The 26518-nt window shown below is 46.3% G+C and overlaps 2 long non-coding RNA genes across 4 annotated transcripts in view; both read right to left on the reverse strand.

Annotated features, from left to right (window-relative positions):
* Positions 1-26518, reverse strand: part of LOC144151588 (uncharacterized) — a 255230-nt gene that overhangs the window by 108485 nt on the left and 120227 nt on the right. The gene's annotated exons all lie outside the window — the stretch shown is intronic.
* Positions 7242-10805, reverse strand: LOC144152648 (uncharacterized). The gene is made up of 5 exons (XR_013319201.1): positions 10619-10805; positions 9360-9528; positions 9019-9164; positions 8805-8926; positions 7242-7749 (listed from the first exon to the last, which is right to left on the reverse strand). It is a non-coding gene; the product is annotated as an uncharacterized LOC144152648 (long non-coding RNA).

Raw genomic sequence — 26518 nt, forward strand, 5'->3', positions numbered from 1 at the left:
GGTCGGAGAGCTGGCGTTTGATCGCTCGTTGGCCTGCAGCCCTGCACGCTGGCGGCGAGGGTATTAAGATGCCCATGCGGAGAAGACGACTGGGTTATGTCCTCCGCCCCGTGGGGGTGGAAATAATTTCCCGTTACGCCAGGACTGCTCGAGGGGGGTAAAGAAAGGAAAGGAGGCGGGGGGCAGTGGGATGACTTGGAGGGACAACTTACGAACGATTTATCTGACTGCGTATTAACGCAGTATACAGAAACGGCAACCAAAAAGTGGTAACTGTCAAGTATTAGAATTTTGAAGGGCAACAAAGGTGAAGAGGCGTAAAATCTTCTGACACGAGGCAAGCGGCTTTCAAAAAAGTTACTCCTTAGACACTGCAAACAAGGCAACGATTTCGGTCGTTCTATAGTTTTCCGCAAATACGAGCGAATTTTCACATGTTAAACCATTGTAAATCTTCAGTCACCGTAAGGAAACATGCAGGGAGATGCAGTTAGGATTTAAACGAAACAGTCGTCGTTTGTTTTCCAAAGAAAAAAAAAACGAACAAATAAAGGCAGAAAGAGAGGGAGCGAGAGAGGGAGAAAGAGAAAGAGAGAGATTGAATGAAAGTAACGAGAACATATAACGAGAACATTAAATATAACAACGATATTGCTCATCCAAATAAAACAGCGAACAGTACTCTTAATATAATTTGTCCCTCGCATGTGACGCGCTGAAGAATGTGCGATAATTCTCGGCGCATGACTGGGCGATACACTCAGCGGGGCAACACCCATGCAAGTTCTCCTGTTTTAGTTCAGCAGCTGTCGATTCTTAATAAATGAGGCGAACAGTTATAGCTAAAGGGACCCTAACGTCACGATATAAAACTATAGCGCACCTCCAACGTGACCAGGAAAGCTTTAATGCGCTAATACCCAAATATTTCAACCGAGAAAGGAAGCAGCAGAAGGGCTTTCTGAACCAAGCTTAGCTTAATACAGGTTAAGGAATAACTTCCGTAACAATATTTGGACAAATGACACGTGTCCGCCAAGGTAAAGAAGCAAGAATTCTTTGTCATGACGTCTGAATCCTACCTTTTAAATACTTTCGATTACAGGTACAACGTTTCAGGTGTCACTTCTATTAGGTGTCTGACTTCAACATTTGGACACACACTGGCCACGTACGGCGCCACAGTAGAATTAATTCTCTGGGTAATGCCAACCGACTAGTGATTTTCATTGTGCCGATAAAGTTGTACACACCGGCGTATTTTTTTTTTATTTCGCCAATTTCGAAACTAAAAAATTCGTGGTTTATAATATCTAACCAGCGGCTTGATACGGACGCTGACTGATCAGCCTAGCCTATACGCAGCTAAAGGAGTAAATTTGTTTACTGCTGCGCTGTGAAAGGTGATCGTACTTCATTCTTGTGGCCTTGAGCTCTGCGATGACTGTCCTTCTGGGCTGCTTATATAGCACGACCGAAAACGTGTCATCCGTGGTCCTCTTAGGCGGGATAGGTGCACGGCATTCCGTCCCCGCGACGTCGTGCAGGCGGCAGATCCACGCGGGCACATCGGGTGCGCGTTGGAGACACGCAACTTGGCGTTCATCCAAGGCGACTGTCTCGCTATCTCCGCCGAGACCTGCCCAATCCACACTAAGAGCCGGACGACGCATCTGCCAAATAAGCAGCGCCTGATAAGAAGAGATCGCGGCGGCCGCGGGTGTTCGTAGCACCGCTCCTGCCCATTCCGTGTTTTCTCCCGAAGTGCTTCGAGGACATTTTGAGTAAAAAAAGAAAGAGAAAGAAAACACGTGTGGTGGCGGGGGCGACCATTGCCTGCCGTCTTGTCGCGTGGTCTTCCTGCGCGCAAAAATTTCTAGGCAGGGGTCCAGCAAATACGTCTACAAGGACGCTCGAAGCGCTGGCCGCTCCGAGGAGTGAGATCGCGCTCTTCACGGGAGAGTCGTCCCGCTGCTGCCGCCGGGATGTGCGTCAGAGATATCGATCTCGCCGCTTCGGACGGGTCTCGTTTTTGAGCGTCTCCGTTCGCCTGTTCGCTCAGCGCGTCGCTCCGGGCGACTAACTCTTTTGGCGAGCTGTCACTACGCGAGGAGCCACTGTGGCCGTTGCTGCCGCCTGAGGTTGTCGCGCAAGACACGCAATCCGGCTGGCGTGCTCCCCACCTCGAGACTCAAGGCTGACGGCTGCGTCGACCAGTTAACCTCTGCGAATGGGGTTAAAGCGGGATGGCAACGAAAAAGAGACAAACAACAAACAAGGCACACGCGACTGGAGTGAAGGGAAGATGTATCAGAATCCATAGCAGATGAAGAGCGGGCGAAGCCGGCGTTTGCTAGCTCGATTTCTTACCTGTTTGTCGTCGTCTCTATTTATGTACCTATTTCTCGGTTTCTTGTCTGGATTGGCGAGGCTTCGCAAGCGGCGACGAAGTTGCGTAATTAAAAACGAGTGCAGTATTCAGAAAACTTCTTTATGCTTTGTCTAGTCTACGTAGGCTAATAGCAATCACGAAGCGTTTTTCGGCACCTATACACCACACAGGTTGCGCATACGTCTTTGCGCTACCACAAAGTCAGTTTGTGGTACAATACCTGTGGGGAACTGCGTCTACATTGCGGAAAAGTGCCGCCGCCTTCACTCGACTTCACTCAGCATTGTTGGAAAAACAAGCAGCCTCAAGTCGTGTATTTATACGAGTCATGCATGGTATTTTGGAAGGCTATGTATAGTAACTTGGTCTCCCTTAACGCGGCTAGTCGAGCTGCCTCCTGTCTTGAGGCTTACTGTGTACGCGCAAGGCTTGGTGCTAGCCAAAGCGGGCTTTAGAGCATAACAACTTTTCACTGAACTTTAAAGGTGTGAAGTGAAGCTACAATATTGCCTCCCAAGCTTACAAGGATGTCAAAAAAAATTCCCCGCCTGGAGAGAGATGCTTTTCTGTCAACTTGATACTAGTGTTTGAAATTGTATCTCTCCAGTCTCACCTCCCCCTTATTGCGGACCACTTTTTCCTAGCCCCGTGGTTTACCATCACGACCTCATGGGAGGACATTAAGACGCATGTGTCGGTGCATCATCGGCATACATAGTTCGAAGCTTGTCTTGGACACTTCCTGAGGCATTCACAAGTGCGTGGCCCTCGCGAGCAGTTCCGCTCATTTTCGACGCCGACACCGTGAAAATTATTCTGTCGTTTGAGCCATACGTAGGTTTTTACTGTATTGACATGGCCGGTCCTGGTCGTATGCCTCTAACGCTAATGAATGAGTCAAGGCTGGGGTTGTGCACAGAAGAATGTAACACCAATACAAAAAAAAAGTAATAATTAACACCTGCGCTCTGTCCACCGCGGTGCGCAGCAGTCTCCCAATAATTTCCAACTGCTTCTGTCACACAGCATCGTTGCATATTATCTTCTCCAGGACTCATATGTACCGCCCCTTCGTCTCGTTATTCCAATCTACGGGCTTCCCCACCAACCTCACCTCATCCATTGTGTTCCTAGCGTATCATAAATGATGTCGATTAGCAGCATCGCATGTCTTTCGGCGATACAAAGGTATATCTTGCTGCTGACCAGCAAACTGTTTTGCGAGCATGTTTTCCTGCCAGTGTATACAGATCCGGACGAAACCAGCAAGGTGTCGAACCGTTCAAACACTCTCCAACTGTGCATGCGTCATGTTCCGAGCGGAAGTTGGAGCAACGACAACGACGGCTTCAAACTGGGCGGGAAGAGGAATGCGAGGGGTGGTGACCGCACCGCGGGCCATGGGAAACTTCTCGCGTCGTTTCGACACGCCGGAGACGAGACTCTTGCCACTCGCAGTTCCCCCGACCCGGGAGTCTCACACACAGACACGTTCACCCGCGAGCGCACAAGCACGCTCCCTCACCGGAACCAAAAGCGTCCGATCGTGCCGTCGAATGCGTCTCGCGATTTAGGCCCCGCACTGTGCGTGGCCGACGCCGAGGGCAGCGCGCAGCCCGAATGCGTTCGCCCAACTCGGCAACGAGGCCAACAAACTGACGCCCGCAACCTTATCCCAGGCCATCGCGTGCCCTATATCACCTCGCTCAAATGCCGCTGCATCCCTCTGTCTCGCATCTGCCGATAGCTCCCCATTTAAATTTGCCGCGCTAATCAGAAGTCCGCCCGAACCGTGAGCAGGTATACCAGGGCTTCCGCTTTACCTAGACGGTGTTCGTTCACACCACGGACCCATCGACTGCGCCGAGGTTGACGAGCCTTAACTTTGTACACACATCGCTGGCAGCGGCGAATAACGAATCAAAAGGACGGAAAGAAAGGTACAGAAAAGCGTGCGCACGAGGGGACGGAAAGTCAGCTGTGTTTGGTATACACGCGCGCAGGCGGTTCTTCCTGTGACCATGAGAGAGCAATCATGTTCGTTCTTCTTTCGGCGGGCGGATTTAAGCACGCATGATTGAGTCTTCATTGCTTCGCTCCGCGATGGCCCTACTCGCTTCCTCAGTCAACCCAAGCTCCGCGCCGCCCGTCACGGGATGACGCAGCTTCAAAAGCGATACGAAGGAGCCGTGCCCGAAGAGAGCTTGATCTGCCCAGCTATTGAGATAAAATTAACTAATAAATATGCAGATGAAAAAGGAGCATGTTGAATTACAAAATAGCTAGTGTTCACTGAGAAAAACGCCAACTGAAGTCCGTAGCAGTTAACTAAACTCAACTCGCTGGTGTTGTGCATAGCATGGATGGGCGGGGAATCACAAATCTTGTACCACGACAGTTGAATACACCATGAACTTCATTTGCCTGATTTAAACCTTCCAGCCCCCCTTCCCCCCTTCCGAATTCCTTCTGAAAGGCGACAAGCTGCAATGTCCGAAAATATCAAAAGGTAAATGAAATAGGTAAGTTTCTATATACGTACACATGAAAGCGAAGTCGCCAGTTGCTAGACATATCACCATGCGCTCATCAATGGTGGGTTGAGAAGGGCAATGACAGACCCCAGCCGATTATTCGAAGCTGCTAAAAGTGCCAACGAAGTTCACATGCACTTCAAACGATACAAATGTCATGTGTCTACAATCAACTTTTGCAGATATTGTCGCCAGAGCTTCTGCTAAAGATCGGCACCACGAAGACGGTGACTAAGAAAGGCACTTCAGACTGACGCGGGGAGGGAAGCCCATGAACGGCACGAGCTCGAGACTGATGGTACGGTTCACCGGTGCTTCGCGTCAGGCCACGTTTTTGGTTTTTCCCTTCCTTTAGTACACTCTTAATCTGGTTCCACGTAAGATCCACTTAGTAACTGGAACTTTTTTGCAAAAAAGTTCCAGTTATATAATTGGAACCGTGTTCCACATATCCTGAAAATCAAGTGGAACAGTGCACCACATATTTTGGCAACTAAATTATGTGGATCGGTGTTCCAAATAAAAGTATGCGGATCACTGTTCCAAATAAAAGGGTAGTTTAAGTTACTGGAACATTGATCCATGTAAAATGATTATGGAATTTATCCGGTGCGCCATTCCAGGTACCTTCAGACCAGCTGTTTAATAAAACGGTGTTCCTACAGGCATTGGGAAGCTGTCCTGGGACTACACTTTTCCAATATTTCTGCTTTCCTGTCGGTATACACCGAGGTCATATGCCAGGCTGGCGGATGCATTGGTATCAGCAGGAAACCGCAAGCACCATTTTAACACAGCCTAGATATATGACCCGCAGTGATACCAACAATTGGAAAGCAGAAACCACCGCAGCAGTGTGGTCCCTGACAGTTCTCAACAGTTGCCTATCGGAGCACAGTTCTATATAAAAGTTGGTCTGAGGCACCTAGAGCGGCACACCCTCTTTGGCTTCACCCGCAGAATCCTGTGCTGGGTTTCAGCTGCATATAAAAGAAACAATATACTTGCATTAAAATACGCACGAAACAAACTATTATGACTCATACACTGCTTTTCAACATACTATACAACTTTATTGGGTGTTAGTATTCATACATTTCAGATTTTAATAGCTGTCTATTTTAAATTGCACAGAAAATGACCAACGTACAAGGAATAAATACCATAACGATAACACTAGGCTCCAAGTGGCATTTTCACATATTCACTTTTACTCAAAAACATGGTTAATAAAGACGGCATTAGGGTCGACTGCTTCATAAATAAATAGACGTGTGCGTCTACCGCGGCACTGACACAGACATTATACAACAGTGAGCATCAAATATGCTGTCTTATCAGATAAACCAAGGTAATTCAAAGGCGGAATTACTCATTGCGCTTGCCATACTGTGTTTACGCATAACTGTTTGGGAAAATGCAGTTTGCTATTGAATTGTAGGGAAAGGCCTAAAAACAAGCCATACACGGTTGTATTATCAGAAACCTACAACGGTGCAGTGCAAGAGTTTAGGAAAACAACGCTCGAGCCAAGATTAACGATAAAACATTTTGACACGAGAGGTCACATGCGGCAGTATGCCACAATTAAAACATGATTATTAAAGATAGTAGTTTCCTGACACCAGACGTAAGTGTAACATCAAGCTATATGTCGGCAAAATAGACTTTATGAGCGTCCTGAAAAGGCCTTTGACTTAAGGAACGTTACTTGACCAAACAATTTGTAGTTGTTCAAAATAATTCATCCCCGAAAATCTCGTGAAAGCCAGCGTGAATATTATATAATTTTGCAAACCAGGTAGCTGGAAGCATGTTACACATAATAAAATTTAACAAGCAGACTAATTATATACGTCATCAATTCAAGTGGGAACAAGTCAGACATCCTTAAGAAGCAAACAAGCCAGCGTTGAATCATACAGGGGACCAGTTTTACAAAGCAGACTTGAAAGCATTTTTTTCCAGCCTCAACGTTTTACCTTAGGTAAAATTCACAGTTGCGTGCTATAAAAACCCTCCCGTCTTGCTGTCAGTGTAATTGTGACCAAATCCCTGCTTCCGCCAAGCAAGAAATGCAACTTTGTTCAAAGGAGAAGACTTGTTCAAGCCAAATAAGCACATTTTAAATTCTTCTACGGCATGGGTGTCAGCTCACTTACAGTACTAAAATTTATCAATGAAGGCGCAAGCCATCTGCGTAAATAAGCACTGTCACTTTTGCATCAGCAGCAGCACTCCACGAAAAAAAATCTCATGAGCTACACTTGAATAGGACGTTACAATGCGGTGCAATGAACTACATTAACACCCACTATAGATTCAAAGACAGCCTGCGCATTGTGCCAATGATGAAAAATAAGGCATGACTTCAGTGTTCAGTTGACATTAAACTTGCATGTGCCAGTAACCTAAACCTCTTCATCTGATTTCACCCCCTTCATGCCTTTCATATGACCTCCTTCATGCCTTTCAAGAGATACTTTAACCTCTACCAATAATTTAAAATCCCAAGTAGAGCTGAACACTTCAAGTATTTCAATAAAGACTCCAACTTAAATGACACCAGGCCACTGTCAAATTTCTCATGCTTTCCAAGAACTCCTTGCAAAAGTCCCAAGAACTCTTCAAAGGCACACAACCATAAGAACATGATGACACGATGAAAAAGATGACATATGCGGCGAAGAGGATGACCACATCCTGAAGTGACAATGCAGGCGGCGAATCCGTGATGTGTTTCTTGCGGGCAATATTGATGGCGCCAGTCCCTTCTCTCAGAATAACCGGGCCTCGAGGAGACTTACTGCTCACCTCATGTACCTTCAAGGAAACAAGAATATTTTGTTACATGGTTGCTTTAAATGAGTGAGTTGCTTAGGCCCTTTCATAACACAGTAATTGATTTAAAATCAGTGATTTCTTGCGTTTTTTTCTGGGAGTGCTGCTAAAGGTGAGAGTGCGCTAAACAAAATCACCACAGACAATCAATGAAATTTCCCTGATTCTGGAAAGTATCCCACCTTGCTGCCTCGGTATCCTGAATATAAGGTTTTTTATCCTTGAGAGGTTTCGTTTATTAAATAAATCAAATAATAATTACTATAATCACCTTTCGGCATTATATTTTACACACCTTCTCTCTGCAAAAAATGTTCTCTGTACTGTATAATGTGCTCCCTAGAATGCTGTAGTGAGGCTGGCTTAATATAACTTACAGCTAAACGATGTTTCTACCGCAAAGAAATAAATGGCCAGTCATAGGAAATCATAAATATCGCACTGTGGCAGAAATTTGGGGGGAATTAGTTGCACCTAAAATATTTCCCTCTCGATATGTATTACCTCCATGGTTCGTAGTGGTATGAGGCAGAAGTTGAGCTGACTAATGCTGAACTAGGCTGTTGCACAATTTTCTTATAATTCACAACTATAGCACATTTTCTTGCAGACGACACTTTCTGTGCTCTAAACAATTCCCTTGAAAAATTACCCCTTATTTACCCACCTGTCAAAATCTAATGCAAGCATTACTCATGCTACGGCTGTATTTGGGAGTATTATTAGTGCTACGGGCGTATTAAAAGCGGGAAATTTAAATCGTCAGTTGCCACCGTATTGTTGTAGCAGCAACCACGTTGGGCGTGTCCGTGGTGCTGGCAAATCACAGCAACAACTCTCAAGGTGTAAAAGCTAAATATTTACAAAACTTAAATACAAAATAGTGTGTTTTTTTGCCACTGTTGGAGCATCCGTAATAGGCGGAATGTGAACACAATGGCCAATATTAGCGTTCACGATAACTTGTTAACAGTGAGATTTTATTAGGATGAACAGGCCCTGAAATTGAGTCCCGCAAAAACAAAATGCCAGCTTACCCAACCAAAATTATGACCCGGGTGTTTCTGCCAGGGACGTCTCAAAGTGCACTTCCAGGAAACGTTCGCTAACGTGTTCCGAAAAGCTCCTACTGTCACCTTGAGCACAGGCCAAGCTGTCACTGAAAAGAAGTTCAAGTTTCAAACCATTAGTTACAAAGAAACTACCTAAAAACGCGCCATGAAAGACCCAAAAATGGCAGTGCGTACTTACTTGTAGAATGCAATGATTTTATCCCGTGCAAGAGCTCTAATGTGTTGCCTTCTGATGATACACTTCCAAGAAGGGGTCCAAATACAATTAAAATGGCCATATGCATTCCTTGTACAGCTGTTTTAGGTCTATCTTCACCCTATTGCCTAGAAAATAAACAGTACAAAAATATCAGAGAATAAATTTATGCATTGCTTTACCCAGGGAGCACGAGAAAATATTGAACAATGTCTGATTCGTTCCACAAAAGTCGAATGTTTTTTTTACACCGGAAGCCCTGGTAATCTTTTCTTGCTAAACAATTTGAGATATAAAAATATTTGAACATACTTTAAGCTCACCTGTCCTTGGTCTATGCGAACTGGTGAATATCTGCACAATATGCACGACTCAAAAGGTACTCTTTTGTGGCTTATGAGCTCTACAGGGCATTCATAATCCGCCGCACTCTCCCCGACGACCCTTCAGCATGCCGAAGATGTCTTCAGCCAGTAAATGCCACAGCCATGACTGCGCAGGAGCATGTAAAGAATGGAAATAATTTGTTTTCATTTTTTTTTGCAGAGAAACAAAAACATTTGTCACAACCTATCAGTGAAGGGCCAAATGTCTCCACAGTCAGCCACAGACTCTTTCTGAACAGGTCATAGAGTATGAATACAGAATGTAGCAATCTGCTTTTGCAGTATAATTTCTACGTTCAAAGGAGAACAAAAATGGATTATGTTAGGTGCACATCATGATTCAACAACTTTGCACCTGAGCGTTTCGAAAATTATTCCAACTCTCTAGCTGCCACTGACATTGATAGCATAAAATAGCAGGAATGAATTATTTTTAAACTTACTTTGTGACGTTAAAACTTCTAATAGTCCACACGTGAGCTTTATGGGTAATTATTCTGAGGTCTCAGGTTACCACTGACATTGACAGCATAGAAACGGCTCCACACTTTCTGCGTGTTTCCACCTGACTTCCCCTCCACAAAAGGAACGTTTTGTTACTACGCTGCTGCTCAGACAACCACTTTCCCGAATTCACTACACGTCAGGGAGCCAACTAAAGTTGACTAGTGTAAATAGACCATCTGAATTTATCGAAGGCATTGGAAGAAACGGGGCACAACTACACACACAGCACAGATAAACGTAAGCAGTGCTGCCGCCAACGTCTTGAACGCACATCAACATTAGGCGGAATAACGTGATTAGCACAGTAAATGTATGGCTCTCAGAAGACCAACACAACGCAATTAACACGGAAGTTTGAAAATACCGATAAGGCTAAAGACAGACGCTCCGACAAATAAGCCGTGCAGTGTGTGCGCGCGAGACAATAGCGTGCGACTAACTCGAGAAGATTCAGCACCGCTGACAGGTACAGCAACCGTCAATATACAACTAAGCAACACCACACCATAAGGGGACATGCAGACTCGAGAAATGCGCGCACCAGCAACTTTCTAAATAGCACTACCTAACGTATGCAGTCAAACGTTTCTCGCATCGAACAGGCAGCGGAGCGCCACGTTTATCGGACGCAGTGATGAACAAGTCAATGAACAACAACCGTTACCAGAACATAAATAAGCAGCACTGACCTTTTTTGCGCCTCCCGGCAAAACTTCACTTCGTCGAACAGTAAATACAGCCCGAGGACATGAAGAAATCCGCAGTTTCACGCCACAACCAAACTGGTAACCGTTCCCGCCAGTCTGACCGACAGTTCATTTAGTACATCAGGCGCATAACGCGAGCAATAAAGAACACCGCTATAGAAGGCCACTGGTGGCGCTGCATGCGGACGAACAAAAACTAGCTTGCAAAAACGTTGAGACGTAGGGGCGCTGCTGTCGTTAAAAGTGTTCACGCAGTCCCGTTTTTCCCTCATCGTCCTTGTACCCGTTGCCGTCCCACTATACCATGCATCAACGCAAGCGGCGCTGCCTTGCGGCTGTCAACGCATGCGCACGGCATGCCGCACTGAAGTGGCGGTCGTTTCGTAATGGTTTCGGCCATCTTTTTCTTCCTCCGTGCCTTGGGCGATGCACGCCGTGGCCAGTGACCAGTCCGCGGAAGAGATCACAAGCTCAGCACCCGTGATCGCTTATATTTGCTTCGGAAAATGGGAGTAAGCCTCTAAGCGGACGTCTACGCGGCTCTGAGGCTGGAACAAAGAGCTCAGATATTAGCCAATTTAACACGTTAGTTGGGCTAAAGTTGTTTCTCGCCGTGGGCCGTGAGCGCGTGCGGTATGTGTGCATAAACTTCGATGACAGCTTTATTTCGTTTTTTGCAGTGAAAACAAAACGACGCTTCTTTATTGACTGCCTTCTCTTGACAACAAGTCTTTCCAATACCAATAATATATACTGCGACGCTCTTTGATATCCACGTTATAGAAAACTACTTCCGTATAGTGAATCCAGTGTGATTACTCGCTAATAAGCGAGTAATAATACACCTTCCCGTTTTCCAGCAATTTGTCTTCATGAACACCAATAGTGCAAGAAAAGAGCAACGGGGGGACCAGGAGGAGAAGGCAGGTCATTCGGTGAACTTGAATTACTATGACAAGTAACAACATTAGGGTAACACTGCGAATTCTCGCGATACTGCAATGCATAATTTGAAATAAGAATGACATTTCAGTGTAAATATATAGAATGTAAGGCAGATGCCGCGGGGTAGATTTAGTTCTCCGGGTTCTGTGTCGTTCTCATCCTGCAAAGAGGCTTTCGTTTTTGCTTGTGAAAATTAATAGCCGGGACGAGACAAAATACAAAAACGAACTTTTTAGCATATAACTGCATGCGTAGCATGATGTGTGCGGTGTAAAATGTAACGCAGTCGGTTACCATTATGTATGTACCCCATCACAACATAAGTAACGTGGACTAAGCACCATTGAGCGCGTACTACACCACAGCGAGATGATGACTGAGTGTTGAACAAAAACTGCCGTTTCTGCGAAACTTTGTAAACCAAATGCATAAAATGTAATGGCCTCAATAAGTGTTTCGTAATGAAGATGTTCACAAAAGCACCACGAATTCTTCAGCGCTATAGCAGCTATGGCTTTGCCCGAACGGCAGACGGGGAAAGGGAAGACGTTTAGCCCTTCTCAAATTGAAGTCACTGGTGATTTGTATACTTGACGCCTCAAATTAGAAAAATACGATGTTCACGAAAGTGGTTTGGGTGCCGCAGAACACCTGGAAATGGGTTCCTGCAATTTCTTCTTTTGCCTAAGATATCCTCCTCTCGACATTTTTAATGCTTTGTACGGCGTTGACAAAAAAGTGGGATTTTGTTTTCTGTCAAAGGACATCACTAAAACTACAGCTTAGCCGTATTATGAACGTTAACTGCTGCAAGGCAGTTTCATAGATGTCGGCGAAGTTCATTAAATTTTATGTGCGGTGTGCGCGTGTATATTAAACGCGCACGTGCATCTTGGGTCAAGAAGCACCTAATATATATGCGGTTCATTGTTCCAGTTGATGCATGAAAGAGAGCATACTTCACTGCCATGCACGATTTATGTGGAACAAGACACGAGCAAAAAATATACAAACGCACTCTCCCCAACCGTTTACTGGGACATAAGTGGAACAGTAACTGGAACCGCCGACATCGCATGACCCCATTTCTTCGGTTCCAGATAAAAACCACGAACATAAAGAAAACAAGCTCACGGTTCCAGATAAGATCCACCTATATGCTTCGTTCCAGTTATTCTTTCGTTTGGATCCACATAAAATATATGGATCACCCTTGTTAACTGGAACTTATATGGAACCAGATTAAGAGTGTAGTAGAAGCACAAGTTCGCCTTAATAATTAAACTCCGTTTGCTTTTGCCATCACCTTCGGGCCTTGCAATTATTGCCACACAACAATATCAAGTCGGATCATTATGCGTTAAATAAAACAGAGGTACCTTGTTTGACCTTAAAGTCAGCAAGGAATCTTTAAGACGATGTAAAAAAAAAAAAACACCAGCTGGAACACGAAAGCTGCAAAATCCTGCTTCTCATTGATGCCGCGATACCGCGGTTACGGCATGATTCAAAACAAAGTACTGAAGTTTCTGTGTTCAGACTGAAATATTGGTGTTCACATGTCCGTTACTGCCAACCGCGCCTTGCATAGGACCTTCGTTGGCGAAGGAGAAGACAAACGATGTTGTTAGGTCAGTTTGCGTTCTCATTCTTACTGGTACATTTTTACCGAAGTTGCTGAGAATAAAAGCTCCAGTGTTTGCGACACACAGAAAAAAATAATTAGGGGCAGTGCCTTAAGTTATCGAGCTGTGTTGGAATGCGGCGGCGCGAGGAACCCCTCGATCACTACTGGAAACCAACATAATTTTTTGGAAGTGCTTTAACGCGAAAGCTTTTTAAAGTGAAAGCTTTCTTAGTAGGACCGATGGTGTCCTACGCGTGCGTGAAACCGGGCTTCCATTGCGTCAAAACGGTTACTTGCAAATCGCGAAAACGGAACGGTTCTAGATAAGACTATAGTATCACTATACACGCATCGATCGTTAAGGAGGAGTACAATGGTATACCTCTATCCCATAAACCACGCATCGGTACACCTTTAGATGCGTTCACTTAGTGCGTGAAAAATCGCTGCGTGGGTTCGTTCTTTGTTTGCGATTTGGGTCGTTGAAGGTTTGACGATCGATTGGACGCACTTTCTGCCATAGTGTTTCATACTAATATATACTAGAGGGAAATTTGGCGCTGCACTCGCGGGCCGCCATGGGAGGCGCCATTGCGGCTAGCGACGTTCCTCGCCTCCTTGGCTTGGTTAGCCACATGGCTTCTTTTTCGTCTTGAAGCCAAGAGGGGTAACATTGTTTTTTTGTTCATCTTCCATGAAGCTTCTAAATAATCCCTGACAAATAAACCTTTCTCGAGCTTTAATTTTATAATAACAGAACAAATTTGATTAATTTTCTGCAGTAATATTGTCGCATTTTTGCAGCCGAAGCCAACTTTTCAGCCTGTTCGTGAGCCATGGCAAGGACAGGTGGAACGTGCCTGCCCGGTACAGGACGGCACGCTCGCCGAAGCGCGGCTCCCCTAGACGGTGGCGCCAGATTTCCCTCTAGTGTATATTAGTATGAAACTCTGCTTTCTGCGAAGGTTTTGACGCAATTTTGACGCAGTTGTGATGTTAGAAAGTTTTCGTGCTTGTCTCAACTTTCTTTGGGAAGGGAGGGTAAGTTTTATAGCTGAATGTCACGGTGTCAAGGGAGCGTTGCATAACCGTCAGGTAGTAAATGATGACACGCTTGTGCGCCTAACGTTAAATGCATTTGACGAAGTACTGGGTGAAAGAATTTAATTCCAAGGCATGCACCAAGACCCCACTGACATTTCGGGGATTTCTTTGAAACACTTACTGCGGAATAGCCTACATTTGGCGACGCGATGTTGAGTGTGAGTATTTTAGGTTTGTGCAACTTTCCTGCAGAAAAGCTGAATGAAACGCTTCGCCTCTCTGCAGCGAAGTGGGCTGCCGAACGGTAAGAGGTAGGTGGCGCACTGGTGGCATGGCAGTTATTCATTTCATTCAGACCATACATTTTAGTTGCTCTACCTTCATCCTCAATGCAGGCAGGAGTACAGTATGTACAGCTTCTGTCTTGGTATTCTAGACTCCGGGCTTGTTGCGAGTTTATATCAAGGTACTCAGGTAGTGGGTAGGGGAGCAATTGTGACCTGAAGCTCAACGCCACGTACACACTAAACTTTTTTACACCCTTTTAGCCAAAAAGGGCGTAGCATAGGTGGAAAAAGGGTGTTGGGAGGCCTTTACACCCTTTTTCTTGAGTCTCAACACCCTTTTTCTAGCTCTACGCCCTTTTTGTTTGAAAAAAAGGGTGTTGATCAACTTCAACACCCTTGGTTTTTCTTAGGGTGTTGAAAGGGTGTGGAAAAGGTGTTCAGCTGTTCATTGAATAAGGCCATGTTCGGATGCATAATAGCACTGTAAAGAAGAAGACATCCCCTCATAAACTCCTCTACTCGCAAGAAATTTCCAAACGCAAAAAAAATAATTGCTCTTATGCAATGATCGCTCGTTTCCTTATTGGGTGCACCTCATGCCCCAAGTTTAGCTTTGGCACGTGAAACACCAATTTCAACCTTCAAAATTAAGAAGACTGTAGTCGTGTGGCGAAAGGGATGCTTACAAACTGCAACACGCTTGGCTTTCTGTAGGTTGTTGAAACGGTGTGAAATAGGTGTTCAGTTGCAAAAAAAAGAACAGCGGAGCTGGGGGTCGACCTAGTTTCTTCTGGTGTTGCTAAGTTTTGTTATGTTTGCTAAGCTTTCTAATGTTCTTGCTAAGCCAGGATGACCGCTCAGGGATGAGGCCAAATTTAACCGGATTTCACAAGGCTGTTCCAGTGTGCCCCCCTCCCCCCCCCCCATTTCCAGGAGATCCAAGAGGGAAACAAGGTAGGTCGGCCCCCAGCGTCGCTGTTTCTCCAGCCTTGCACCACTATTGCAAGCTGCCCGAATTTTTTGCCTTTTAGAATCCAAAAAAGACTAGTACCTTTGAAATGGTACAGTAAGAGGTGCGGATACGCATACGCCCCTTGTGCTCACACTCTAACAAGCTCGAAAGCCGACTTCACTGTCATAATACCCCATCTGCGGTGGTGCACCCTTTACAGGCGCCCCAGTTCTTTCTTTGTATTTTTTTGGTAATGCTGCCGAAACTACCTCCTGAAGCTTAAAGAGCTTCACTGGTAATAAATTATGCCAATTCATATTGCTGTAAACATCCTGAGGCACAACCCCCCTTTCCCCCCCCCCCCCGCACGCTTGTAGAGAATGTTCAGTCCACCCGTGTAAACAGGTACAAAATGCCTCCAAAATTGGAGGTCTCTCCACCTTTTTTCTTCGTTGGCGGTCTTTTCTTACACCCTTTTTTTCTTTACGCCCTGTTTCTTAGTTTCGAACACCCTAATTTGTAGCTTTACACCCTTCTGGGAAAGAGGGTGTTGAAATAATGAACACCCTTTTTGAAGGGTGTTGAGGTGGCAGGGAAGATTTGTATGGTATTTAATAAAATTCTTTAAGTTACGGATAAGAAAAACTACCGCGTAATTAAAAAGTTTTTGCAAATCCACGTGCTGATTTGTATATTCTCGTAGTAAAATCCATACTTCCAAAATTAGCGCTAAATATCAGTTTTTTGCGACAAGCCCACCGACTCCATCTGGGGGCTTTCCTCTGCTGGGTATAAAAGCAAGAACAGCACATGTATTGCTAAGTAAGTATGCACGTCCTGTACCGCTAGCATCCCGTGTTCCAACTGTAACTTGTACGTATTGGCTGTTTGTGTTGAATGCTGCGCGCTCCGCCGTTTGACATTGCCTCTGCGCATGCCATCACCTCAGAAAAAGGGTGTGAGACTCAATACCCTTTTTTTAGGGTGTTGAGCATCCTCAACACCCTTTTTTAAAGGTGTTGAGCTCAACACCCTTTTTTCATTCATACACCCTTTTTTTGCCAAAACACCTTTTAAGGGTGTTAGCCATGGGACAAGATTTTTACACCCTTTTCGGCCCAAAAGAGTGTAAAAAAGTTTAGTGTGTACATCTGTCCTCTTCATACCCACAAAGCTTCGTACAGCCTCTTTTATTACTTCGTTATCATCCATTTTTGTGGTTATGTTGGAGTTTTATGCAGTGTGGCCATAAACCCTCAGTGGAAGAATTCTCCGGGTGCAGCCCTGCTGTTCGGCAGTGTAGTGCTCTCTCCCGGCTGCGGGCTGTGACGCCGCGGAGGATGCGGGTGTCTCGGTGCCCGGCGGGAGAGCTCGGCCGGTGGGCCGCGGTGCGCTACCGGGCTGCTGCCGGCGAAGTGGCGTGGGCGAAGCCGCCACACTCGCCGGTGACAACAAGATGGATGGGTGACGCGCGTGCCGCGAATTCCAATTTGCATAAGCGCCGCACTGCCGACTGGCACCGCCGCCGCCGCCGCAAAACGATTGATTCCTCGCTCGCAGGCTACGGCGAAGGGATGGGGGGAAGGAGGGAGAGTACTCGAAAAAATAAAAGAAATAGCCAAAAAACGCCTGGGAAGCAGACTGAGGCAGCCTGCGCAACGCTGGCGAAAAGAAAAAAGTAAGAAAGAAAGAACATAGCCCCACCAAAAAATAAACGTAGACGCGTTACGCGTTACCTCCTCAAAATTCGAACCTCGTCGTATTAGTCGGCCGGTATTGTTCGGGGGCTGGAGCCAAGTTGCGGCTTTCAAGCTGGTGAACAGAAAGAAACACGCATGAAATGGAAGCCCAGTTGCACAGGCCATAAAGGTAGCCTTGTTGTTGGGGCAACAAAGGGGGGTCGTATGGGAAAGCTCCCTCGTCCTGTCATCGATCGGAAAGGGCCGCCTATTTTTGTCTGAGCCTTGGAGATACTGGTGCTTTTTGATATCAGAGGAAAAAAGAAAATTATAGGGGAAAAAAAAGGGGGGGGGGGGGGGGGAAGGCTACGCCTGGATAAGCAACACGTGTCTTAAAGAAAACTCCTTAGACAAAGCAGCAATAGCGCGAATGACCGCTACAATAGAACGTGGTTGGTGCACCGCAGTAAGATACAGGGCGGAGCTGTTACCAAAAGGAAAAAAAAAAGAAATTGTATGGAGGATAACAGGTACACCTCACTGAAGCGTTTACATGTGTATAAGGTAGCGTTGTATGACGTATTTCGCTTTAAACAGAGAAAACCTTCGTTACAACAAACTTTTCGTTACAAAAAAACGTTGTAAGCGGTACTTCATTAAACGCGAAATGATTTAATATCCGTACAGTAAAGTCGGGACAACGGGAAACTTCGGATAAAGCGATATTTCGTTATAACGAGTGTTAACCGTACTTAAAGGGACAGACAACCGATTTTTGTGGAGTGCATCTCCTCTAGCTCATAAAAAAGTCAGCGTTTTATATACAGGGGTAATCGCAAGCAACTTCCAAATAAACAGGTGGAAATAATTTTAATTTCTCACTAAAATTTCTGAGGTTTGAAAGGTGGTGTCTAAACGTGACACCAGCTTGCATGGCTAAACCATTCCGTCGATTTCAAAGCGTGATTCAAAAGCCCCATGAAGGAATAGGAAAGGTTGCACATTATAGTCGTTTTAGTCGGGGACATGCTTTTAAATACCTCTTTTAATCTCACGTGTAGTTAAAAAAGTATTGCTGCATGACCCACTGCCATTGTTGCCAGCATTAGTTTTGGCGGGACACGTATGGCTGGTACATCTAAAAATTCCGATTTCATTGATTTGATTGATTGTAGGGTTTAACACGCCGACGCAACGCGGGCGATGAGGCGCGCCGTAGTGGAGGGCTCCGGATTGATTTTGACCACCTGGGGATCTTTAACGTGCGCCGAAATCTCGTACACACGGGCGTTTTTTTCTTTCCGCCTCCATCAGAAAAGCGGCCGCCGCGGCCGGGAATCGACCCCGCGACCTCGTGCTCAGCAGCGCAACGCCTTAGCCACTGAGCCACCGCGGCGGGTAATTCCGATTTCAGAAGTTATAGGGCACTATCAGCAAAACCGTTTCGAGTTTAGGTGCTTAAAGTGATGCCTTTCATTTGTGAGAAAGAAAATAGACTCGACAAAAATTGGTTGTCTGTCGCTTCAAACTCTTTCGGGAGTAATCAGGCGGATCTCTCCGGCAGATTTATTTCTAACCGAGCACAGTTCGGTGCATTGGACTAAAAGAGCCCGTATCAAAGCGACAAGCCGCAAAACTAAGTGCCAGAAATGAGCGGTAAATTCTCCTTCTGCGGTCCTTCGTCACAAGCAAACACATGGGCCCCGCGAAAGTGGTGGCGCACAAGGCTACAACTGGCCTTAAGTGCGCTTTCGCCTTGCGTGCTTTCGACAAAGAACCGGCTTCATTTTGCGCCCACTCAGCTTCCCCTTCATTTCGAAACTTAAACAATGGGACAATTTGAGCTTCGCGTGCTTTACCGAGATCCCGCCGCGACACGTCAAGGCGTCACACGTATACGGCTGGCAGCAGCCGTGTCTGCACTCGCCCTCAGGTTCACGCAGGCATCCCCAGAAAAGAAAGAAATGGCCGGATAATACGGGAGAGTGCGAAAATAAGGCAAAAAACAAAGTGAGCCCCAACCGAGCAAATGACAATGACTTAATTGTCGTCGTTATCTCCTCGCATCAGTTTTGTTTCGCGGAAAGCGCAAGGTGTGTCAAAATGCGAGGTAATTCGTACCGGCCCCCACTTGGCGCCGCCTTTGTATGTTTCCTTCGGACGCGAGAAAGTGAAACACGCTCGTGACGTGGAACTCGAGACGAGTACCCGGACTGTAGTCTCGAACGAGAACTACAGTAAATGGATGAGGAGTGAAGAGGCATGGCTCGCAGTTGACCAAGAACAAGAATGGTGACCTCATCTAAGCACTCCGCATGATGTTCAGAATGCGAAAGACTTAGTGTCTCATTGCCAAACGTCTTCTTTCACTATTATTATCCTTTTCTTTTCTTGCATTTTTTAAAGACGATAGTGTTGATTGGGCTAACTAAACGCGATAATTTTGGTCTGTATGCCTTAAAGCATAAATCATGCAATTAAACTAGCAGTAAAACCACCCACATCGACGCCCCTTCGTCCCCAAGACGCAATATAACAGAGCCGCTAGTTCTAAACGCCCTCCTACATCAAAATCTGTATTGGACCTCCTTCAGGTTACTCAAGTTCCTCAAACCATACGTACTGACATCCACGAAGACCGACCCCACAGGAAGACAGTAAAAACACGCAGTCTTACATCGACCACCAGGTTGATCAACGCCGCCAACTTTACAAGCCTGCCTGCCAGTCGATTCAATCACCCAGCCAAAAGCTGAATGAATGTTTGACCAAGAAATATATATAGGCAAGACACTGTCAAACTACTAAAACAGGTGGCATGTGCCATACTTGTCAAGATTATAACATTAGTTATATTTCAGGCAAAGCACAAGTACATAGGGGACAGCAGTAGCATTCTTTCCTCAACATGAAGAAACCCTTTTATCGAAATCGCCTTTTTATTCACTTGCGCTATATGCCATCATTCTCCCATTCTCATCTCTTCATGTACTATTGTCATAACTGCGCAAAACATTCCATTTCGAGCATCAAGCTAACGTGTTCAGTGGAGTGCCTGAGACCGTAATGCCCATGCAGTGAGAATTTGCTTGAACCATTTTTTGTTGTCTCTAATTCGCCAGTCTCCTCGGCCACCGCCCCGGCAAAGTCGTAATACCCGAAAGTTCTCTGCATGAAAACACTGCCATGTTTTTTGTCGTTTGTTTAGGGGCACAGAAATGGTCGTATCGTATTTTCCAGTTCTTGTTTTTTTTAAGCGAAAAAAAAAAAATTCGTGCCATGCGTTCACTTTAAAGGGTTAGGAAACAACGGGCTCTACATTTTCGTTCGCGTAATGCTGTTTGTTTACATTTGCTACATATTAATTACCTTAATGCTTTATTTCCCGATAATTCAGGTTTCTACGTCGCTGATAATCCTTTGACTAATTTTATCCCAAGTTAACTCAATAGGCGTTCCTCAGTTTCTCTGGACAATCGCCACCGTCTTTGCCATGAACAATAAGTTCAGAACATCAATGTGCCCAAAGGTTTCGTCATTATCAAATACACTCACGTCAAACACGCCAACGACGACATCAGCAGGCATAGTTTTTGGTACATGTTTTGCGGTGCAGAACGAATTTTCGCAAAATCGCCGGAGCAATCAAAGCACAGTTTCATCGGTTGTATTCTACCCAAGTAACAGGAGATTCCACACCGATACCTTTCAGATTAAATCCCCCTTTCGGAACATTCCCACAAGTGTCACAGCAGGGTCACCATACACTCTCCCCTTTTGTTCAGCCGACGGAATGCGATGTGGCCAGCATTTCCTTCATCTCTCGACAACACGCTCGATGCCCCAGCTCCCACGTGACAGGAATCGTAAGGTTACTTAACCGCGGTCTACAGACGAAAAGGAAAGGGGAGCCACCAGACACGAAGAATCACCAACAACCAAAAGCGCAAGACGGGGTAAAGTAAGCGGAGAGACTCAAACCGGTGTGACGGACGCGCTGACCCTCTCCTACGAAACAAGTTCGTCGAGCAAGGTCGTAAATATGTCTCCGGACAAAGACAAGCGCATGATGACGTCTTGATTGTGTAGCCGTATTTACGCCCACGTCTGCGGCTGTTCTTATCGCTGCGGCGTCGATGAGCTGCTTGCTGCTCGAACGACGTCTTTGGCGGCTGCAGCCGGTGGTAAATCACGCAGCTTGCTTGGACGATGGTGGTGCCGGGACGGTGGCCCATCTCACCGAACCGCGGGCGGCCACTCTATCCTGGGGAGAAGTACCAGCTTATATTGATGTCTCCTGCCATTGGATGAACATCGCCAACGCCACGTTGGAGTGCTGCAAGCACTGCTGTGGCATGGACAGTGCGCTGGTTCTGATGTGCTGGAGGTGTAGCATTCAAAGGGACACTGAAGTGAATTTGTCAAGCTTCTGTTTTTGCTTGCAGTGTATAGGATGGCTCAAATAAAACACACTTTTCATCGTTCATCCGAACGATAAGGCAGTGTTTAGTTTATAAAGCCCGGAAGAAAAAAAAACATTACAGCCATTCCACTCAATACGAAAGCTGTCGGAAGTACAGAGCAGTGATTCGCCAATAATGGGCTGTAGCGCCGTTATCCGCTCACTGCTACCACCCATCACGCTCTTTACCGCCCTACCTCCCTCCTCTCTTGATGAATAAAACGAAGGTTTGTACAGTGCAATTCAAAGTTCCCGCCTTCGCAGTGCTCGCGCGCCCCCTGCCTAAATGTGCGCCTGTTCTTTTTGTGCTTGCTTTTCCTGCCACACGTGCCGGCGCAGCCGGCGCCTTATTGCGCAGGTTGGAACGCGCCATTTTTTTTTTTTTTTGCACTGCCATTTTTAAAGACGAGAGTCTTTTAAAGACGATAGTCTTTCTTGGGCTACTTAAACCCAGAAATTTTGGTCTGTCTGTATGTCTGTATGTCTGTCTGTCTGTGACTCGATTCAGCCACCCGGCCAAAGCAAAACAATGCCTGCGCAATAGTCTTATATAGTCACAGCTAAATCTACCCGTCTATGTCCGGTGTAATGTTCATACTTGTCAACATTGTTGAAGAAGAACAAGACATTACGCAAATATGAGACAACAAATCAATACAGAAGTGATATTTGCAGTGTTCCTTTATAAAAAAATCAAACATGCTTGACTTTTCCGAAATTAAATACTTCATCAACTGCAGAAAAAGAATTCACTCCGCCGTCGCCTGCTGTCGCCCGCGCCACTATAGCTTCTGGCGCCATTTTAAGAAATCAACCGGCAGCAGTTACGCAAGGTTCCACTAGATAGGTTCCACGTTCTGCTTGCAACGCACGTGGAGTAGGGAAACGCGGTTCTATAAACGTTGAAGTAGGGCGCCTCGATTAACGAGCGTCTTCGCCGTACGGCAGCGTTCGCATCGAGACACCCGGTTTGGAGCAGTGGAACGCGGGAAATTTAAAATGATTTAAGCAAACCTTTGGAGTCTTTACCTTGGGAGGAGTGCGACGCAAGAGGAACAACATGAGAGGTGAGCGGGAAAGCGAAGGGAGGCATTACTTCGCAAAAGCCGATAAAGACTATCGTCTTTTGACGGCATTTGCAACGAAATGAGCAGATACGCGGCCAATTTTTTTAGCTTACTATCGTAAACAACAACCCAACGAGCGTTCCTCCCTAAATAAACGCGGTGGATGCCGGTTAATTACGTATATTTTGCCTTAAATGTACCTGCAGTTACCTTGCGCTAAAAAGCGGGGAGTTGTATGAAAGCGGCAGCGGTTCACGAGTTTCGAACGGTTTGGACTACATAAACCGCCTGGTTTTCGAAGCCACTGTGGGACGCCGCTACGATACGCCATGGGGCTCTACTTGGGTCCAGCGAGCGAGCTACGACGACAAGGCGAGCCCCTACAGTGCTCTGCACTTAAAACTACTTCGCGTGGTCTGCCGTGGAACCAGTGACGTCCATACGAGGTGCTACGTGATTGGACCATGTCCACGATTACAATTCAAACCAGTTTCGGCTTCGGTTCTTTGAAACCACATGCTTAGCGTCCGACGTTATCGTTGTATGGGCATTCTCGATACCTCAGTAATCGCATACCACGCTTCTGCCATGTTGGAGGCTGTACAATGCATCAGACAAGCCTACCAGCACGGCATGGAAGCGTAACGGCCCATAGACGAGGCGTACGCAACTGAGGAACAACCCCAGCGTCACCGGAGACGCTCAAATGCGGTGCGCTTTTCCCCAATCTTTGCAGCTTGCCTGGCTCGTGCCTGTATCGTAAGAGGCGTTTTCGCACCAGGCCAAGGGTTGGCTGATTCGGGACTGTGCCCACAAGCATGCCATCGCTTATGGCAACACTACGCCAAAGAGAACTCGCCAGCGCGTCAGTGTAAGTATGCACGCGTTCTGCGAATTCGCTCATATATATATAGAGTAATCAGGTTACAGCGCAAATATGGTGAATTCAGTATAAAAAATATTGCCCAAAAACAAGTAAATCAACTTAAAAAAAAAACTCCGCTCTTGGGGATTCGAACTGGCGGATTCAAAAAGAACATACCTAGTGTTCCAGACCACTCGGCCATATATAAGCCTTTTTTTATATTTATTGCCTGCCTTTGACAATTTACAACTTATTACATTTCAACATTGTAAATATGCACGCAGACAAGAGGTGGAGTTGCCACTCATTAAAGGGCTAACTTTGCCAATTAAAATGCCCTTATATCGATCAGTTGTGGATCCAGGGGCGGATATATAAAGGACATAATGTAGGGTCAGTTTACATTTTTATTTAATTTTAGCATTTCAAGCAGCTTAGATGGCTATTTCTTGAACATCAATCGTGCAGTAAACGTCCCTCGAATTTCCACAAATATCTCGCCTCTAGCGAATGCATTCCTTGGACGGAAAGGCGTTCGCAGATGTGTGGTCGTGCTGCTGACCACTGTGCCAGTTCATCCAAAGCAATAAGTGCTTCCAGCACCTTGGTTTTACTCTGTACGTTAAAAGTTTCAGTTGATTTTAATTAATTAGTACCTATATTAACTTCGCTGACTCATCTTCCGCCTTCAATTGTCTTTAGATTTTTCTACTAGCGAACCAGTCAGCGAAGCCTCGCATGTGCGCTTGTGTGGAGTGACTCGGACTTAGAGCTTGATATAGTCTACAAACTAACAAACTAAAAACACATCCTTCCAGGGAAAAACGTGTCGTGGCTTAGTTTCAACTGAGAGAACGAATTGCGACTACCCACCAGCGACCGGCTGACTAAACGCTGGGCCGACTGACTCTGTCGGAAGGTCGGCGAGCCGTGCAGCAGCGGAGTCAACCTAAGCCATCTTGTTTTGACGTCATATTAAATCGGCAAGGAGGATGCAGCGAGGAGGACAGCCTTTTCAAATTGATTTTTCTACTGAATAAAGTCGCGTAAACGCAGCGAGATTGGTCGAAACATGGCCTAGAGACTCCAGAGTACAATTTGCGGTTGTAATCCCGGAATGTTTACGAATCCCTTCAGTGTCTTTAAGATAGCGCTCCCACTTAACCTTGCCTACAGTCTCCTTCCGTCACACGGATTGGATTGGATCCTGTTGCGTCTCACTTTATTCTGATTGATTGATTGATTGATTGATTGATTGATTGATTGATTGATTGATTGATTGATTGATTGATTGATTGATTGATTGATTGATTGATTGATTGATTGATTGATTGTAGGGTTCAACGCGCCGACGCAACGCTGGTGATGAGGCGCGCCGAAGTGGAGGGCTTTGGATTAATTTTGACCACCTGGGGATCTTTAATGTGCACCGAAATCTCGTACACACGGGCGTTTTCGCTTTTCGCCTCCATCAGAAAAGCGGCCGCCGCGGCCGGGAATCGAACCCGCGACCTCGTGCTCAGCAGCGCAACACCTTTGTCACTGAGTCACCACGGCGGGTCTCACCTTATTCTGCATGAAATCATGAGGAATGTTGTTTTAGGTTTTAGTGAGTGAGTGAGTGAGTGAGTGAGTGAGTGAGTGAGTGAGTGAGTGAGTGAGTGAGTGAGTGAGTGAGTGAGTGAGTGAGTGAGTGAGTGAGTGAGTGAGTGAGCGAGTGAGTGAATGAGTGAGTGAGTGGGTGAGTGAGTGAGTGAGTGAGTGAGTGAGTGAGTGAGTGAGTGAGTGAGTGAGTGAGTGAGTGAGTGAGTGAGTGAGTGAGTGAGTGAGTGAGTGAGTGAGTGAGTGAGTGAGTGAGTGAGTGAGTGAGTGAACCGCTTTCCTGGATGACAAAAGTACACGACTAAGCTAAGCACACGATGCGAAGCAAAGCCGCGTCGTCCATTTCCCTCCAATTTGGTTTCTTTCAGGTGGCTGTCTCCCCAGAAGAACCCGGAAGGCCCCAGTCGCAATAGTCAGGAAAAATCGACCACCCGTGTCCTCGTAGCCACGGACCGGGCCAGGCGCTCTTCTCAAGTTGCGCGGTGTCCCTCACCTCTGAAAGCGAATCACGGGCGTCTTTTCGTTCGCAGCCGCCGCGCAAGACGACAGTGACGGCGGAGGCGCGCGTCGGAAGGCCGCCTCTCATGCAGGGGTGCTCGCTAGGAGCGCCCCCTTTGTTGCCATCGTCCAGCAGCACAAAGGACGCCGCGGGAGACCCACCACAGCGACTCAATGTCACTCAGGTGATCACGGAGCCGAGCGAGGCTTACGGCGAGATCGGGCTCGAACAAACGCGACGTGCCACGCGCGACTTAAAGCCGGCCGGCCGGACTGCTCGAAGCTGCGCGTGGCGCGATTGACTGACGCTGCCAACGTAATGGCGGCTTTTGACCCGTGGGATCAAGAGGACGAAGAAAGGGGGTCTGAAGGACGGATGAAAGCAAGGCCTGTCCGGGGGACCCTACTAAAGACAGTGCCGTCTGAATCGGTGGCCGGTTTACTTGTGCCCGCTATCGGCGCATGGACGCTTCCAACTCCGGCTTAACCTTGAGATACGCTGCGCGGTTGCGATACGTGATGGCTATTATCTCGCTGAAGTTATTATACATATAGTTCGGTAACTATGATCTGGCTGGTATGGCTCCGCGAGGCGAGACCAATTTCGTGCAATATTTTTGTGTATGGCTTCGACATCCACACAACGATTGCTTGCGTATACCATGAATTCTTGGTTTGTACACGTTTTCTTTCCTATAGCGCAACCAAATGTTTGCTTTCTTGTAATGATATGTGCTGCGTGGACGCCTTCAGTATGAACATTGTTAATCATTTACCCTAAAGGCCCTTACGCGCGTTGCATGGTGGGAAGGGTGAAAAAATTGTAACAAAAAAAAAATGGCGCAGCTTGCACA

Source organism: Haemaphysalis longicornis, unplaced genomic scaffold (assembly GCF_048455015.1).
Source record: "Haemaphysalis longicornis isolate Haplotype H1 unplaced genomic scaffold, Haemaphysalis longicornis Haplotype H1 scaffold_9, whole genome shotgun sequence".
NCBI classification, from domain to species: Eukaryota; Metazoa; Arthropoda; class Arachnida; order Ixodida; family Ixodidae; genus Haemaphysalis; species Haemaphysalis longicornis.